The 14,778-nt window shown below is 34.7% G+C and overlaps 1 protein-coding gene across 3 annotated transcripts in view; it reads right to left on the bottom strand.

The window, feature by feature from the left end:
* The window catches only part of EPHA6 (EPH receptor A6), a 921,042-nt gene that overhangs the window by 134,839 nt on the left and 771,425 nt on the right, over positions 1-14,778 (bottom strand). The gene's annotated exons all lie outside the window — the stretch shown is intronic.

The following is a 14,778-nucleotide window of genomic DNA, read 5'->3' as shown; positions in this document are numbered from 1 at the left end:
CAAAAAGCTTTAAGTAATAGGAAGGAACTAAAGTCAAATAAAGTAACAGAAAGGGTCTACTAAGGGTCTACCAAGAAAATAGATCCTATTATACTTTTCATAGTTGTGATCTTTAAGCCAGCCGTACAGGTGGGAAGAGCAGCAAAACTTAGGACTGGATGAAATTTGTGTGGGACCTAGGGACGCTATGAAAAATGGTAGTTAGGCCTGGTCGCTCAGGAAAAAGAAAACACGATGGCACCAACAAAAGTTTCAAGAAGCTACAAGAGAAAAAACAAACAAACAAACAAGCAAACAGAAAATAACTCGATTTTTCCATGTTTTCCTTATATAGGGAAAATACAAAAGAAGCTCTTGGCAATTGACCGAAAATGGGACTATTTTAGCTTCTTGTTAGAGATGATTAAGTTAAATAATATGAATAACGAGCAAGGCAGAATACTGATGTATAGTCGTAAATCCCATTCTGTTCCCTCCACTTTGATTTTAAAATACCTTTTTTTAAAAAAGAGTAAAAATAATTTAATTGTCACCTGTGCAAAATGTATGTACCCATGAAACCAGTACAAACAGTGCCCCTGAAATTAGAAAAAAGGAAAATGAAAGTTCTTCAGTTTGAAAATAATGCATATTGTTCTACTTAGTTATTTAGCTAGTGTTGTCTTTCAGAGAGTTATAGAAAAGCATAAAAAATTCTTAAGATGTTTTTACACATCAGGCAAAATTTATTTATGAAAGACATTAAAAATACCTTTAAGAAACTATACGGCTATATTGCCTTATGCTATATAGTGGAAGAACAAATAAAAGTATCTTAAAATTTTTCCATGTTAAAGCAGTTTTCATGAATACATATCTTATATTCAAACCATAGTGTAACTTAATCACAGGGATGATCTCACTGTATCTATCTTAGTGACATAGTCTCCTACACAATGATGATTCATTGTTCAGATAAATGAATAAGCTTATACTATGAATGAAATAAACTTCCTCCTACTATATTAACTTTTCTCCCGCGTAACTCTGTGATAATATCTCCTAACTTAAGTGAAGAAGATGGAAAAGAACACTCTCTTAAAATAAATATTCTTAGAGCAAGGGTATCCATTTACATAGGCTCTTTTGTATAATTAATGTATAAAAGATAACCTAGCAAAGAAAATCTTTGGTGTTATTAGCTCTTTATGTTTCTAATCCATCTTCTCAGACAGTGCACTATTAGATGAAGTCCACATCTTCCATCATGTACTCACCTACCTCTCTCCTCTATTAGGAATCTCAAAACCTTTGAGTCAAATTGAAAACGTATTTTTTTTTTGTTCTATAATGAATTACACTAAATTTTAAAAGGTTGTTCTTTTACCTATAAAAAATAAAATTTCCTTGTGTCATAGTACTTGTCAAGAAGAATTTCTAAGTCGTAGGAAGTGTTAATGGATCCCCCTGAAAACTAAAGAGTGCCTCAGTTTCCTTATATGTACAATGGAAATAGAATCATTTAAGTCAAAGTTGTAGGGAGGATCCCACAAATAATATACAGCTTCTGAGTTATTTTAGTTAAGTTATTATTTAACAAATCTTTATCATTATTATTGAGTATAGTTTTAGTAATTTTAATGACTCAGAAAATTCTCTCATTTTCCTGAAAAAATCTATTGTCAACATAAGCTCCTAGATATATAAACAGAATTAGTTATTTAAGACTAGTTATTTAGTAACTAAGAATTAGTTACTTCATTTTCTATCTATTCTGAAAGTGACGGAAAGAACCAAAATTACTTTTTAACAGCTTTATGGAGATACAGTTGACATTATAAATTTATCTCTTTAAAGTATATAATTCAGTTGTTCTTAGGGTATTCACAGAACTTTACAACCATTATCAAAATCAATCTCAGAACTTTTCATCCCTCCCAGAAGAACCCCATACTGACTAAGCAGTCACTCGCTACTCCCCCTATATCCACCTCCCACCACCATCCTAGGCAATCACAAACCTATTTTCTAGCTCCATAGATTTTCCTATTCTGTGTATCCCTTAAGCATTATAGAACCATAAAATATAAGATCTTCTGTGATTGTATTCTTTCACTTACTGTAATGTTTTCAAGGTTCATCCACATTGTAATATGAATCAGTATCTTAGTCTTTCTATGACTGAATAGAAAGTTTTTATTCCTTTTGTTTATCTTCATCAGTTGATGGGTATTTGGGTTACTTCTACTTTTTGGCTATTATGCAAGTTATTTTTAATTAATCGTTTTGAATATTTTTGTCATCAAAATTTGAAGACTTGAATTAATTAATCTTCATTTTAATAACATGGCAATCAGGATTCTAATAACAGTGCTATCATTTAAAAAATGAGAATTTGGTTTATGAAGAGAATCTAAACTACTTTCTCCATGTTCTGTCATGGGACTAAACAATATAGTAATTTCTTTATTTTATTATTATTATTTTATTTATTTATTTTTTGCAGTTTTTGGCCATGGCTAGGTTTGAACCCACCACCTCTAGCATATGGGGCCGGTGCCCTACTCCTTTGAGCCACAGGCACCACCCAAGTATTTCTAATTCACTTGGCCAAGACGTTTTCAGGGGTCCATGAAGTCAAAGCTATTTTAATAATAAGCCTACAAAACTGTGGCTGGTAAAACTGCAGGAAAAAAAATTTAAAGTGCAGTGCATTCTCTACAAAGGCCTCATCCATTCCATGGGCTGCCCTGGATCTGGAATCATCCTTTGGAATTGGTCAAAACTGAGGGGAAAGGACTGAGCCCTTCTGCTCCCACAGCAATCAATCACTGGGTTCAGATTGCCCCTGTAGAGGGGTGCTGGCCTTGCGTGAGGCAGCTCTCTCTCCAGCCAAGGGTTTTTCTAAAGATTGAAGTAAGAGCTATCAGCACCCCAAACTCCAGAAGCTATGAGAATAAGGGATTGTTCTCAAGAGCTCCCCCAATAAAATTTCTGCATGTAAATATCCATTTTATATGCTGTGCCCTGAGGAATCCATCCTGTGGCAATCTATTTCTCCGTCTCTCTATCAATCATCTACCTACCTACTTACCTATATACCTGTCTCTTTCATCCACCCATCTACTGCATATAAAAGGTAGGCTTGATGAAACAGAAGCTCCAAAAATAGTTCTGTATTCTTTGAGGAATGCATATCTTCATTTCTGCCACCTTATTCGAAGGAAATAAATAGCTAACATTCATTAAGCACTACAAACCAGTTACAGGCTAAGCTCTTTACAGGTATCTCATTTAATGATGGAGTTAGGATTTGTAACCGAGCAATCTAATTCCAGAGCCTGAATTCTTATCTATTAGAGTTGCTGGAAAAAGAAGAGCTGGACCAAATTTTACCTCAGTCTGGGTTAGTTTGGGAAATATAATTTGGCATAATAAAGCATTATCTGAAAGACCTCTGAGACCAGGAAGCCAAAACTAAGCAAGAACACTCCTGATAAACCAGTGGGCGAGGATCCATTCATCTATGTCTGGCTGAGAGGAACAGTCCCATTCATTCACACATAAGGTATGGCACAAATCTATTTCTCTATAAATAATGCAACTCTCTTTTTCAAATAAAATCTATATTCCTTTTTCTAATTCTTCTCAACGGTGCCTCCTCAAGTTGGGTTTACATACTGGGTTCCTTGAATATAGTGGATGGCTAATAAATAGTGACTGTAGGGCGCTGGTTGCTACTGCTGTTATTTCTATTGTCTTGTCTAAAACAGATCGTTTTCTTAAGTGAGGACACAGGCTTTATCCCTCTGACGTAGCATTTCTATTACAGCATCCACCAGGCTGCCACGCATTGTGTCATAGCTCAATAAATATTAATTCAGATTGAATTGAATTGTTTATGAGGGGAGGAGAAAATGTGAGAGGACTGAGATTTAATATCTTTGGGCTTTTCACTGAAGATTAATCAAAAAGAAACTATGAATTTTTTTATGACGTATGTCCCCACAACCCCCACCCCAGGGAGGCAGCTTCAAATGAAAGAGAGTGAATATGGCACATTTACACACTGCATCTCGGGGCTGAGTAGCTAGAATTTAATCCATCTCCATCCTTCTCTTTCTTTGCTCTCTCGACTGGATTGCTGAGAAACATGGAGTTTACCCTCTAACTGACAAGAAGGGTGAGCTGATTGGAAGGGGTTTCTGAAAGCTATATATAATGATGCCTGCTATTTCTGAAAGCTGTGCAGAGCTCCAGAGCACAGCATCCACCAGATCTGAGCAGTCACTGGCATGTCATATTGCTTCTGCAGTCACATAAGCTCTTCACCATGGTTTTCAAGGCACTGCCTTGTGAGTAGCCTCCCACAGAGACTTTAAGCCTCTCAGTGGGCCATTAACCTTAGGCTGAGCTCAAGTACTTAGACTGAGCTGAAGACAAATGCAGGATTTGAGAGCCGTGTTATCATGAAACCACCACATTAAAGGTTTTTTTTTTTTAATATTCAGTCCTATGAGAACAGAAATCTCACCCGGTGATTCATTTAAAACTCTTCCCTGATCTTCAATGGCAGAATAACATGCAGTGTCTAAGACCGGACCTTTGCTTATATCTTATCTTTAGTCTATATCCTTCTGCTGTTGTTTTCTGTTCATTTCACCCCTGCAACATTGCTTATACAGTTCCCTTTTCCAAGAATGTCATTCTAGTCTTTTGTCCCCTGAGATGTTCATGACTCATCTCTCCTAGGAGGTCCTTGCTGAATCCCCATATTCACTGTTTGAAATGACCTTTATTGAGTATCTACTATGGACCATGTATTCTTCTAGTTGCTAGTGGTCAACAAGGGAAGCAAAACAGAAACATGCCTGCTCCAGTTTTGTCAGCATTTAATTGGAGACAGGGAAAGAGAAAATAAAGTAGGTGAAAAGTAAATGAGATTATTTATTTATTTATTTATTTGAGACAGAGTCTCACTCTGGTTAGAGTGCCGTGGCATCATCTTGGCTCACAGTAACCTTAAACTCTTGAGCTCAAGTGATTCTTCTACCTCACCGTCCCAAGTAATTGGAACTACAGGCACCCACTATTTTTCTATTTTTAGTAGAGGTGGCGTCTCACTCTTGCTCAGGTTTATCTGAAACTCCTAAGCTCAAAGGATCTACCAGCCTCAGCATCCCAGAGTGCTAAGATTATAGGCATGAGCTGCTGTGTCTTGCCAAGATAATTGTAAATAATGATGAACTATAAAATATATAAAGTGAAAAAGAATGACATCATGGAGCTAGAGAATAGTTCCTAGCAAGTGCAAATGGCTTAAGTGAGGAATAAGGGTGGTGTGCTTAAGAAATGTAGGCCAATGAGCCTGGAGCTTGTGGAGTGACGGGGGAGTAAGAAGGATGCCAGAGAGCCAGGCAAAAGCAAAATCAGGAAGGGTCCTGGATCCATTACCCAGGAAGGGCTTGAAATCTACTCAAGTTATAATGATAGGTTAGGGAAGATTTTAAATGGGGAGTGATATACTCTGGTTTGCTTGTGGAGAATGAGAGCAGAAAGATCAGTCTGGAAACTATTAGAGTATTATGGGAGAGGTACACTAGTAGCTTGAATCAGGTCAGAAGTGTACTTTGGAGGCAAGGCTAACTTGGACCAAGTTTCTTTCTCTATTGCTCCCAAAGCATTCTGTCCACACCAATATCGGCGAAAACCATACATATATGGTACCTCTCTCCTACTGGCTTGAACATGATCTTATCTAGGGTAATAAGCATACCTCATTTTGTTCATCTTTGTAATCCCAGGGCCTAATACCACGTCTGCCTCACAGTAGCTATAGAATACATATTCACTGGATTGAACTGAATTGAATTTATTTTTCTCTTAAAGGACTAAAGTTCTTCATTTAGTATGTAGTAAGAAATTTTCTTAAAGTATTTCTCATAAAAAGTTATATTTGCTATAGATTTTCTGTGAAGATCATGCATGAATAAGAAGTATGAAAATGTTGACTACATTTGTAGCCATTTCTGCTTTTGAGGGGAAGATTCTTGGATTATGACTACCAGATATTCATATTTTTGCTGCAGAGTGAGGAAAAGGGAGCTAAATATCTTCTGTAGATTCACACTATATTTCCTTGTAGATCTTCACTGGAAAATCAGTGGTGTCAGCCCACCAATCAAATTCCCTGACAGAGTATCAAAGATGGGTGGACCAAAGTATAAAGCACTGTCCTCAAACTTTCTTGCTAAAAAATGTGTAATGCTGTTTATATAAACAGATAATAATTCTAGTGATTTCTGTGTCCTAAAAAGGTTAAACAGGAGTGACAATACACCCAGTAAATGATAGGCTGCTATTTTTGAGTCAGTTTAATACAAATTGCATATCACTCATTCAACAAACATGTACAGAGGTTCCAGATCACAGTGCAGTGCCATGGTGACCTGAAATACACAAATCACCCTTCACAGATTCCTCATAAACCTGGGGCAATGAACACTATTGGATAATGACAGTTTAAGCTCAAACTTTATGTATATCAAAAGACTTCTTGGTTCACTAACAGTGAATTGTGAGAAATGACACTTCAAAGCAAAATTTAGAAGGCTTAACTGAAGCCTTGTAAAATTGTTACTTCCAAAGCTTTGACTTGACCACTTTATAAAATCTACAAGTAATTGACCTTACTAAATAGTTTACAAAAGACTGAGGTAGACAAACAGCAGAAATTGTAAGCCTCTCGTGCCCCAGTTTTTATGTTGCTGGAGGCTGTTTTGAGAAAACTAGATGTCACAAAAACTAGAAACACGAGGGATTCGTAAGAGACAGAAATGAGCATCTATGGAGAGCCACCAGCACAGAGACAAGCTAGCCTCTAGGTTCGTGGTTGTTACTTGGAATAAAAATATCCTCACCCACAATGTCCACATGTGTCCACATCTTTTTGTTTTGTTACCTGAAATCCCATTATTAAAATTCTATTTGGGCTGACAAATACATGTAAAAGATACAAAAACATCTGGAGGAATTAGTATAGTATTTGTGAGCCATAAAGCAGCATGAATTAGTCTAACTTTATATCCAGCTAAGATCTGTGCCAATGAGAAAATGGGAGCTTAGAGTAGGATTGTGTGAGGGTCCAGTTTACATCTTAATTAAAAAGGTGAAAAAAAGACCTAGCCTGGGAGCAAGAGGGGATGGGGAGTATGTGCTACCACATGGGATTTCCAACAATAAGTGTTGAATTTCTGAGGATATGAAGAGAGAGGTAAATGACATAGAAAAGTAGTCTTTAAAAAAATGTTGCCCAGAGCAAGTTACGTAGAGGGGAAGGAAACAGACTTTCTGAAGGGAACTCCTGGCCCTCTTCCCTTTTGGAAGTTACATCTTTTAGCTGTAGTCTGTAGTGGAGAGGTTTTATGGGTCTGCCTAGGGACTTAAGCAATATCTTTAAAAGAAATATTTATGGGAAAATGCATTCTGAGTTCTGAACAATTGATTTATAAATGACTTTGCAGAAAATGGTCCTTGGAGGATTACTTCTATAACTTAAGTTTAAAGTTAAAATTCACTTTTTATATGTTTTTAAATCAAAAACTTGGCTATGCTATGACTTTTTAAAATGCTCTTGAATTTGAAAAAGAAATGGCTAGGGTTATTTATAGGTTTGAAAAGACCAAATCATTCTTGTTTTAAAACAACCATCGAATAAATAAGAGTCAATAATTCCTTTTTACTGAAAATTGTCTTGGTTCTTGTGGTTTCCTTAGTTGAAAACCTGATTATAATACCTATTAAATCCTTTAAAGCTCCTTCTCTTGTGGTCATCATGGATTTTGAACTTAAGCTAAGCAGAGTTGTATTTTTAGTTATAGGATAGAGAGGCCACCATGAGTGGAATCAGAAATTTCAATTGTAAAGAAACTAAAAATGCTATTTCTAAGATATACCTAAAAAAATTAAAAAGGAGTAGATATGGATTTGTGAAACATGGCAATTGAATTTCAGAATTACATTTTTAAGAGCTTGAAATGAATCTGAATATAATGTACCTTTCACTTCTAAGGCTTACTACTGAACCTTGTTTTTTTGTTTTTTTTTTAACTTTTTGGTTAGGTTTGTATGAAGGTAATCTGTATTAGCTGCTGTGCGCTGCATTTATATTTAAAGTTGTTTTGGCTGGCATTTGGGGCAGGTTGTCACAGAGTGCCATCGTCTTGATAAAGCATCATTACAGTGTATCAGAATTACCAAGAAAAGTTTTTGCAGAATATATCTGCTTGTGTCTGAACATGTATTTTGTAAAATCTCCCCAGGATGATGATTCTGGTTTTCAAGCATGGTTGGGAACCATAAGTTTCAGATTTAATATTGAGCTCTATAAATTCAAAATGTCCTATGTAGTCCAAACATGGGCACAGGAGTAACTGACTATAGATGAGTTCAACAAAAATGCACCTTCATGTATGAGTATAATTATAAATTATATACAATAAAAAATTAAAGTCATATATGCAAAAGGAGAAGTATCAAATATAATCTCATGACTCCAGGTAATATAAATGACACTCAACATTTTAGTACTAAAGGTTTAAAAAAATTAATTTAGCTTATTGGATATTGTTGTGCTATTCATAATCCAAAAATAAAAGTTCAACTACCCATATGCTTGGTTCTAAGCACATAATACTCTCAAATTGGATGTTTAGTGTCGTATTATTTTTACAATAGTTTTTAGCATTAAGTTTAGGCAGGTGTGTTAAATAATGACATTATTCTGCATAAAATTTCATGTGATTGTCCGATAAAAACATAATTAAAATGTAATTCTACTATAACATTTTTGTTTTAAAAATAGTTATTGGTGGGTAAATGTAATTTTATTTTTTTTCACTGTCAAAAATAACATAAATATGATGTAGATTAATTTCATTCTTATATGTTACCACAAATATGACCACACACAAAATTTACAAGAAAAGAATGGTAATAAAATGCAGCTTTCATTATTAATAAATAAATAGCATAAGGTAAAATGCCATCTTTACTAGATTTATAATTTGACTACATAAATATTTAAAAGATCTCTTTAATTTTTTAAATTAATATTTGCTTTGCATTTGCTCAAGGAAACTCTTCAGATGGTTCACATTTCTTTTGAAATGCTGATATGAACTTATATGTATTATTTAAATACTCATATTCCTGACTTATATCTATACTTTTTTCAAATGGTAAAAATTAAAATTACTTTTACCCACCCGAAAAAATAGATCAGGAAAAAACAGAACAGACACATTTAAACCTGTTAGTGACATCTTCTGATATGTAGTATAATCAGAATAGATGATATTAATGATATCTCATTATATGCTAAACACTGTTCTAGGGTCTTTATGTCTATTAACCTTTTAATATCATAACAAAACCAGTAACATTGGAAAGCAGTTATACCCTATTACTGACCTTTTTGTACATTAAAGTTGCCTTTGAATCTTCTCTTCCTTTTACATACTTTATCCAATTCACCAGCAAATCATTGGCTCTATTTTCAAAATGCAATACAGAATCTGACAATTACCCATTCAACTCCTCTGTAACAATCCATGTCTAAACCATTCTCATCTCCTATCTAGATTATTGCAAAAGACTCCTAATTTCCCTGCATCTATTTGTGCTTCACTTCTATCTCTTCTCAATATAGTAACCAGAGTAACCCTTTTAAAATATAGTCTTAGATCATCATATTGTGCCTCTGTTTGAAACCCTACAACAGCTTCCCATATTGCCCAAAGAAAAGTCAAAGTCCACAATAATGGCCTAAAAGGTTACATTTTAGTGATTTTCCAACCTGGGTGCATGTCGGACACAGCCAGGGTTACTTTTGACAAATATTGTACTTGCTTTATTATACATAAACATAGCCTCTATTATTCCCTCTCTTATATTTGAGGAGTTGAGTGTTTTTGTAGAAACTGTTCTTCCTGGTTCAGAATTTTAATTATCAGTTATTATTTTTTAACTTCTACAGTTATTCCAAACATTCAACTCATATGGAGGTTTGTCCTCAAAATTCCAAATAAGCTCTACTTCTACTTCATGTAGTAATGCAATAGCATCAGGTATCATTTCTTATAATTCCTTCTTGTTCCTCATAAACTTATCTTGATCCATAACACATAGTCCCTCATACCTTGGAAGATGCGGAGGGGTCTGTCAGATGAGATTGGGCGTGTTCAGGGTGGTATGGCCATAGACGTAGAGGGGTCTGTCATCCAAAGTCAATACTCTATCTTGATGTCATACATTTCCATCTTCTGAGATTTTTAAAATATATTTATTTTCCCTAATACTTCTTCTTATTCTCCTTCATTATACACATTGTCTAAATTTTCTTCTATTTAAATACCCTTGATTTTAAGATACAATAATAATGAACATCAATATAACTAATAAGAGACCAATAAAATATATGAGACCAATAAAATTGATACAAGTGAAAGGAGAAAGAGTTCTACAGTAATAGTTGGAGACTTAAAAATACCACTTTCAAAAATGGATAGCATAACAAGAGACAAGATAAGTAAGAAAACAGAGAACTTGATCAACATATACATCAGTTAGGTCAAACAGACGTGCACACTTTACCTGGCAACAACAGAATACACATTTTCTGCAGTTGCATATGAGACATTTTCTTGGATGAGTCATATGTTAGTCCACAAATTTCCATCTCAACAGGTTTCAAAAAATAGATCTCAAATAAAGTATCTTCTCTGACCACCTCAGATAAGTTAGACATCAATAACAGAAGGAAAACTGAAAAATCCACAGATTTGTGGATAATTAAACAATATACTCCCAACCAGTGGATCAAAGAAAAAAATCACAAAGAAAATTAGTAAATGCCTAGAGACTACTGAAAATAAAATGTACCAAAACTTGAAGATACAGCAAAAACATTGCTAAGGAGGAGATTTATAGTTGTAAGTGCTTATATTAAAAAAGAAAAAAAAAATGAAATAAACAACCTAACTTTACAACTTAAGGAATCTAAAAAAAAAAGTTAAGTTACACCTAAAGCTAGTAGAAGGAATATAAAAATTAGAGCAGAGATGAAATAGAGAATGGAAGAACAATAGAGAAAATCAACAAAACCAAAAGTTAGTTCTTTGAAAAGAACTAATAAATATTAAGAAATTTTTAGCTAGATTGACCAAGGGGAAAAAAAAGGAGACAACAAAATTACTAAAATGAGAAATAAAAGTGTGGCATTACTACCAATTCTATAGAAATAAAATGGATTATGAGAGTACTATGAACAACTATCTGAGGACAAATGAACAACCTAGATGAAAAGGAAAAATTCCTGGAAACATAGTACCTACTAATACTAAATCATGAAGAAATAGAAAATCTGAATAGACTTATAAGTAGTGAGGAGATTGAATCACTAATCAAAAATCTCTTGACAAGTGGAGGACTTGATGGTTTCATTGGTGAACTCCACCAAACATTTAAAGAAGTAATAAAAATCCTTCTAAAACTTTTTCAAAAAAACATTAAACAAAAGGAATACTTTGATTCATTTTGTGAGCACAGCATTACTCTAATATTAAAGCCAGACAAAGACACTGCAACAAAAGAAAACTATAGACCAATATCTCTTATAAACATTGATGCAAAAATCCTCAGCAAAATACTAGCAAACTGATTCAATATCATATTAAAAAGATTTTACACCAGGACCAAATGGAATTTATTCACGAAAGGCAAGGTTGGTTCAAATATGAAAATTGATCAACATAACACCCCACATTAGCAGAATGAATAGAAAAGAAATCCCACATGTTCATCTCAACTGATACAAAAAATTAATTTGTCAAAATTCAATATCCTTTTGTGATACAAACATTCAGCTAACTAGAAACAGAAGAAAAAACTACTTCAACACAATAAAAGCTCTATGCAGTATAGTGAATATCACTTTCAGCAGTGAAAGAGTAAAAGCTTTTCCTCTAAGATCAGGAAAAAGGCAAAGACTCCACTTTTGCCATTTCTATTCAATATAGTACTGGACATTCTGGCTAGAGCAATTAAGCAAGACAAAGAAATAAAAGCCATCCAAACTGGAAAGGAAAAAGTAAACTTATCTCTACGTATAGGTGAACTTATCTTATATGTAGAAAACTCTGAAGAGTTAACACACACACAAAATTAGAACTAATAAATGAATTCAGCAAAGTAGCCAGATACAAAGTCGACAACAACTTAAGTTGTATTTCTACACATTAACAATGAACAATCTAAATCAGTAATTATGGAAACAATTACATCTTTACTAGCATCAAAAGGTAACCAATGAGGTGAAAAACTAGTATAATAAAAACTACAAACATGGGGCGGTGCCTGTGACTCAAAGTAGTCGGGCACCAGCTCAAAGGAGTAGGGCACCCCATATGCTGCAGGTGGTGGGTTCAAACCCAGCCCCAGCCAAAAATCGCAAAAAAAAAAAAGAAAGAAAGAAAGAAAGAAAACTACATAACTGAAAGAAATTAAAGAAGACAAACAAATCAAAAGATAATCATACTCACGGACTGGAAAACTTAACATTGTAAAGATGTCAATACTACACAAAGAAGTCTATAAATTCAAAATAATCTTTACCAAAATTTTAACAACTTATTTTTCCGAAATAGAAAAGTCCACCCTAAAATTCACATGATATTTTAAGGGACCTTAAATAGTCAAAACAATATTGATAAAGAAGTACAAAGCTGGAGGACTCATACCTCCTTATTTCAAAGCTTTCCCTGGTGGCTGGGGGAAGAGAGGAATGGGGAATTATTATTTAATGGGTACAGAGTTCCAGTTTTACAAGATGAAAAGAGTTATGGAGGTCGAGGGTGTGATGGCCACACAATAATATGAATGTACTTAATACCACTGAACTATATCCTAAAAATGGTTAAGATAGTAAATTTTATATTTGAATATTTAAACACAATAAAAAACAATCAAAAAAATTGTCTACTAGCAACTCATTTTTCTCTTGCCTTGACATCTCACCTACTTTTCCCCAAAGGAATCGTCTCCACCTACTACTTCCAGTCAGTCATTCTCATTTTGTCCTTTGCAATCTGGCTTCTGCCTGGACCAACCTGTTGGAAGTTGGTCCACTTTGTGGAATATGAATGTCCCATATCTTGCTCCCCTTTCACTGAGGACCTCTTACATGTTAAATCCCAAAGATGCTTTTCAGTCTCTGTTTTTCTGGGTTTCTCTGTTGCCCTTAACACAATGGCTTATTTGCTACTGCCTGAAATGCTCTATTCCCTTGAGTTTGGGGACTCCATGTTCTTCTATCCCTTCTTGTTGCTCTTCAACCACTCGTGTTTAGCCACCTTTGAAAACCCTACTCACATTCCCTCTCAGCTCGTATACAACCTTGTTCAACTTTTTTTCTTCCTGGCAAAGTTATTCCTAGGAAATACTATGGTTTGGGTTTAGAACTGCCTTTATGCCACCAACTCCTAGATCTTAGTCAAGATTCAGATTTATATTGCTAATTTCAGTCTGGACATTTTCACTGGATGTTCTCTACACATCTCAAATGTAGCATGACCTGAAGGAAAGTCATCGTTCCCTCCCGACTACCAGTCTCTCTGCTCCTCCTTTGTTTCTGTCTTTGACTTGGGAGCATCAGCTTCTACTCCTTCTTCTTGCTCCCCACCATCCTTCCTTGAGCATATTTGGAGCTAGTGTTTCCTTAATCAATTCAATCCTGTTTGCGTTTTGTCTTTATTAACTTCTCCTAGATTTTTGGTTTATGGATGGCACTTCTTGTTTCCTCATTTGATTGTACTTTGTAAAAAAATACAAATATATGTTTTCTCTCATGACAAAGGATTTGAGGCGTGAGTAGAAGGCTGCAGTGTGAATACAGTACATCATCTTTAATTGAAGCCAGTGGTATTACATTTTGGTATAACCACATCTGTAATCTGATAAACAAATTCACATTCAACAAATATGATAAAATAAAGGAATAAAATTTTGGTTGACATGTCATATATCAAAGTTTTGAAGGTATTTTATAACTACTTTTATTTGGATTGCTAGTTAACATTGTTGTAAAAATGGTGGTCCTAAGGTTTAGAGGCAAGTAGTTGCCAGGTAACTGCCAAAAAGGGTGTTTATGAAATCCATATGTGTAGTTGCAGAAAGACTGTATAGGAATGATGGTCAAGGTTACATTTAATTCATAATAGGCACGTTGGTGATGTTGTGCCTTCTGAGCAGCCTGGATGATGGTTTGATTTCTAAGTCAGAAAGTATTTAAGTTTAAAATTAAAAATGCAGACCTAGTGGTATACATACTGTTCCTCTACAGGCATGTATGTGACCACACACACACGTACACACAATAACACACTTGACCACACCTTCCACCTACCAATATCTATCTGAAAGAATGTCCACAAGGATCTCAAAAAGCACGGAATTTACACATCTAGTGCAATATCACTGTCAGCCAGCCACCAACATTGGCGCTAGATTGTAATCTTGTACTTAATTGTGCTACCACTCCTTCATAATAAAATAGCAAACTGAAGTGCTTTTCAAATAGTGTGGGAAACCAAAGGGAAATCTTTTCTACTTCCAGTAAGTATAGAGAGCTATTAATGAGCCATGATGGCTCCACTACTACACAGCGCATTTTGCCACTTCCTTTTTCTTATGCTCCCAGAAGCTGTGATTATCAAATTATAAAGCAATAGCTTGAAAATGACT

This window comes from Nycticebus coucang, chromosome 16 (genome assembly GCF_027406575.1).
Source record: "Nycticebus coucang isolate mNycCou1 chromosome 16, mNycCou1.pri, whole genome shotgun sequence".
NCBI classification, from domain to species: Eukaryota; Metazoa; Chordata; class Mammalia; order Primates; family Lorisidae; genus Nycticebus; species Nycticebus coucang.
This window is presented reverse-complemented; position numbering and strand designations above follow the sequence as displayed.